The sequence below is a fragment of the Saccopteryx leptura genome, chromosome 1 (genome assembly GCF_036850995.1).
Source record: "Saccopteryx leptura isolate mSacLep1 chromosome 1, mSacLep1_pri_phased_curated, whole genome shotgun sequence".
NCBI lineage: Eukaryota > Metazoa > Chordata > Mammalia > Chiroptera > Emballonuridae > Saccopteryx > Saccopteryx leptura.
Window position 1 is genome coordinate 129957431 of NC_089503.1, and position 5138 is coordinate 129962568.

The window sequence follows — 5138 nt, forward strand, 5'->3', positions numbered from 1 at the left end:
CTTTATCATTATGTAGTGGCCTTCTTTATCTCTTACTATATTCTTTGTTTTAAAGTCCATTTTGTCTGGTATAAGTATTGCTATCCCAGCTTTATTTATTTTTTATTTTTTGTATTTTTCTGAAGCTGGAAACGGGGAGAGACAGTCAGACAGACTCCCGCATGCGCCTGACCAGGATCCACCTGGCACGCCCACCAGGGGTGATGCTCTGCCCACCGGGGGGAGATGCTCTGCCCCTTCGGGGATTCACTCTGTGGCAACCAGAGCCATTCTAGCACCTGGGGCAGAGGCCAAGGAGCCATCCCCAATGCCCAGGCCATCTTTGCTCCAATGGAGCCTTGGCTGCGGGAGGGGAAGAGAGAGACAGGGAGGAAGGAGGGGGGAGGGGGGAGAAGCAAATGGGCGCTTCTCCTATGTGCCCTGGCCGGGAATCGAACCCGGGTCCCCCGCACATCAGGCCGACGCTCTACCGCTGAGCCAACCGGCCAGGGCTCTTTTTTTTTTTCCTGTATTTTTCTGAAGCCAGAAACGGGGAGAGACAGTCAGACAGACTCCTGCATGCGCCCGACCGGGATCCACCCGGCATGCCCACCAGGGGGCGATGCTCTGCCCACCAGGGGGTGATGCTCTGCCCCTCCGGGGCATCACTCTGTTGCAACCGGAGCCACTCCAGCGCCTGGGGCAGAGGCTGAGGAGCCATCCCCAGCACCCGGGCTATCTCTGCTCCAGTGGAACCTTGGCTGCGGGAGAGGAAGAGAGAGACAGAGAGGAAGGAGGGGGGGGGGTGGAGAAACAGATGGGCGCTTCTCCAGTGTGCCCTGGCCGGGAATTGAACCCGGGACTTCTGCACGCCAGGCCGATGCTCTACCACTGAGCCAACCGTTCAGGGCCCCCAGCTTATTTTTAATTTCTATTTGCATGAAATGTTTTTTTCCATCCTTTTACCTTCAACCTATGTGCATCTTTTGTTTTAAGGTGTGTCTCTTGTATACAGCATATGTACAGGTCCTGTTTTCTTATCCATGCAGCTACCCTATGTCTTTGGATGAAATGATTGGTTCATTTAATCCATTTACATTTAGGGTTATTATTGACATGTAGTTGTTTATTGCCATTTTATTCTTTAAAACTGTATTCCTCTTTTGCTATATTCTTTTCCCACTTTGATCTGTTTACACCATGCCCCTTAACATTTCCTGCAGCACTGGTTTGGTTGTAATGAATTCCTTGAATTTTTTTTTGTCTGGGAAACTTTTTATTTCTCCTTCAATTTTAAATGATAGCCTTGCTGGATAAGGTAGTCTTGGTTGTAGGTTCTTGTTCTGCATTACTTTGAATATTTCTTGCCATACTCTTCTGGCCTCAAGTGTTTCTGTTGAGAAGTCTGATGTCATCCTTATGGGGGCTCCTTTGTAGGTGATAGCCTTTTTTTTCTCTCACAGTTTTTAATATTTTCTCTTTATCACTTAGCTTTGGTATTTTAATTATGATGTGTCTTGGTGTAGGTTTCTTTGGGTTTCTTTTTAGTGGAGTTCTCTGTGCTTCTTGAATCTGTGAGAGTTTCTCCTGCATTAATTTAGGGAAGTTTTCAGCTATAATATGATTGAACAAAGCCTCTATTCCTTGTTCTTTCTCTTCTTCTTCAGGAACCCCTATGATGTGGATGTTATTTCTCTTTATGTTGTCACAGAGCTCTCTCAGAGTTTCCTCAGACTTTTTGAGTCTCTTTTCTTTTTTCTTCTCTGCTTTCATGCCTTCATTCCATTTGTCCTCCAACTCGCTGATTCGATCCTCAGCTGTATCTATCCTGTTTTTAATTCCTTCCATTGTGGTCTTCATTTCTGATATTGTATTTGTCATCTCCAACTGATTCTTTTTTAATATTTCAATATCCTTTTTTATACTTGCTATTTCTTTATTTAGGTGTTCATGATGACCATCCATTGTTGTTCTAAGATCCCTAAGCATCCTTACAATCATTATTTTAAACTCTGCATCCAGAATTTTGATTATTTCCATATCACTCAGTTCATCTCCTGAAGGTCTCTCCTGTGGTTTTATTTGGATTGCACTTCTTTGTCTTCTCATTGTGCCTACCCAGAGTGTTTTCTTTGTAGAGCTGGTTGAGTCTAGGCTTGGTGTTGTCTGCCTCTAGTTTTTACTTGTGTTGTTTCTAAGTCTTCTTGGGTTGGCATCAGCTATTATTTGTAACCCACTTTAGGGTTTGGGCCGCTTTGAAGTCTTGATTTGTTTGTTTTCTTAACAGGTGATTGTCTTGTTTGCTTACCTCAGCAGGGGGCTTATTTGAAACTGTATCCAGGAATGTGGTGGGTGTGACCTGAGGCTCTGAAGTACTCTTCTGCCAGTTAATCTCTCTGGGGGAGGGTTGCTTTCTCAGCTTCAGTAGGGAGAGGTGTAACTCAGATCTCCAAGGAAACCTGAGTTACTGCCCCTCCTCCCCACTTCTTGTTTTCAGCTGTGTCTTTTTGCACTGATTGGAGCTGGAGAGATGTCTGTATCTCTGTAACCTGGAAGTACTTTTGTATTTTGCTTTGTGGAAGGATCAGCCCCTCCCCCAGTTATGGCCGCCTCCAGCACTGAATGAGTCAGTTTTTTATGTCATCACCTATATTCCTCTCCCCCTCACCATCCGTCTCTCTCTTTCTCCTCTTTTTGGAAGACAAGCAGGCCCTTTCAACACACCTCGTTCTCTGGTCACCAGGTAAGTGGCTGTGAGCAGTATTTACTGCTCTTTTTCTTGGAATTGAGAGCCCAGCTTCACCCCCCCCCCCATTCCTGTAAGCAGGGGAGATTCAGGCGCTCCCTACCAGGTTTGTTGTGGCTTCTTCTTTGCTCCTTGATTTTTGAAAGCTGTTCTTGTAGTCCAGATTTGGTTTTTCACGCTGATTGCTCATAAATTAGTTTATAATCCAGTTCGGTGGTGTGAGCTGGGAGTCTGTGCGTCTGCCTACTCCGCTGCCATCTTCTGGTCCCCTAGATTCAGATTTTGAAGATGTAATTTATATACTCATCATTTCTGTGTTTCAAGGTTTATTTTTACAATTATGAAACGTCCACCCCATTCAGTGGTTTGTACTTATTTCTTTACTTTTATTCTTTAAAAAATTAAAGTGAGGAAGATAAGTTTTTAAAAAGTTTTTCTCACTTTTTATTTTCTGAGAAACACTCCACTTTATTGGCAACCATCAGATGGATCTCGTGGTATCTGGTGAGCAAATAGAGAAAGAATAAAAGGGGGCTGCTCTTGGGGAAATTCATACTATTAAGAGAGGACAAAGAGAGGGCACATTTTCTTAATCTTTTCTGATTTTCATCATCTTCAACCAGAAGACAGCATTCAGGACAGGACTGAGGTGTGAGCAAACACGCTCTGCACCCTGAACGGATGGTGAGAAAGAAAGTTATCCATGCCCTGGCTGAGGGCAAGGCTTCAGCCCCACAGAAGTTACAACTCAGTGCATGCAAGTGTGCACAGAGTATGTAAAGGTATGATATAGGAATTATTCTCCATGAGAAAATACTGAACTGGAGAGAGGAGGCAAATATTTTTCCAGAGACAATGGGGCAATCAGTTCAATGTTGATTACGAACAACCCTGAAGAAGTAATTATTAACAGGCTGATGAGCACTTAAAAAGGAGCAGCAGTAACCAGATTGGGCTCAATTAGTTTCACAAAAGCAGCATGTTTTCTCTTTGTGTTTAGTAAATTTGCTTTTCTGGGTACAGGTTCCATAAAGACTAATGAAGGACCATGCTTGAATTTAAGGAGCTCATTCTATTGCTGTATCAGAAATGTCTTTAGAATTTAGACTTCTTACTTTAGCCCCACATGTGGCTGTCTTTTTGATAATCTTTTTCACTTGATGAAACCACAATTCAATAGGTCAAAACTGCCTTAACTACTTACTCAAAGACAGCTACTAATTAACTTGTGTCAATCAAAGGACAAAACCCTGAAGCACATACAATTGTGTTCTGTTATTTATCATGTGATAACTTCTGTTCAGTGGTTTGAATCAAGACACACACATGAACACATACACTCAAACATGCTTATAAGATTTTCACATGACACAAACTTGGGAGGGACAGTTGATAGAGCAGTTGATAGAACAGTGTTTCACAGTTATTCAAAACAAGGAACGTGGAATCAGGAAAGCAGAATGAAATGTACCTGGGCGATGTAACCTTAGGAGCTTTTAGGAATTTATAGGTAGTTGTTCACAAGCTTCCTAGCAATCAAATTTTATATTTTTTTCCATATTAAAGCTTACAAAACTTGAGTTTGCCTTTAGAGAAGTGCTAGTGCTTTGATTTTCGGGGGCAGTGTGGACAGTGTCTGTGCCAGGCAGGCTGGCCACTCACACCCACAGTAACATGGTTTCTGATTTCTATGTATCCACAGAGAATGGTTGCAGTGAAGGACATGAGGATGGATGGGAGGCCACATACTATGGAGAACCCTTGATACAGGTCAGCTCAGTGGATAGGACTTGAATATGAACAGAATGAAAAATGGTATTCACTGTCCCTGGGGTCACAGTGAACACAAGTTGATGTACTTCAACTGGAGTCAGATCATGGCTTCACTATAAGGAATGTGTATCTACAAACCACTCCCATGAGATGGTGAGCCACTTGTTATTAGCATATTCAAGCCCCTGTGGACAATGTGGAGTAAACGCTATATGAGGGCAGGGGGACAGGATTGGACAAGCTGATTCCAGGCCCTTCCAGCTCTAATTCTCCTTTTATCACCTGAGCTGAGTTGGCCAGGTGCTTAAGGCTTTCTGCAGCATGCACACACACATACACACACACACACATACACACACACACACTCTCACACACTATTCTCAGCAGAGTCTGACTTGGAGGATATGAGAGTTTCCCAAGTCCAATTTCTAGCCTGTTAGTGAGCTCTGTACCCAAAGTCTAACTCTTTCCAGAGACCATCCAGCAACACAGCATCTTGTCTGTGGCGTTTTCCATTCACATTTGCTGCCATTTCAATGAGAGTGCATTGGGGATAATGAGCTCGCCGTCAGGCTTTAACGAGCCCTTGGTTTCATTAGGGCTTTTCCCTTCATTGCTTAGATTTGGTTCCTATGGCAGC

At 43.6% G+C, this 5138-nt stretch overlaps 1 non-coding gene across 1 annotated transcript; it reads right to left on the bottom strand.

Annotated features, from left to right (window-relative positions):
* Positions 1 to 416: 416 nt before the first annotated feature.
* On the bottom strand, positions 417 to 492 carry TRNAI-GAU (transfer RNA isoleucine (anticodon GAU)). The gene has a single exon. It is a non-coding gene; the product is annotated as a tRNA-Ile (tRNA).
* Positions 493 to 5138: the final 4646 nt, after the last annotated feature.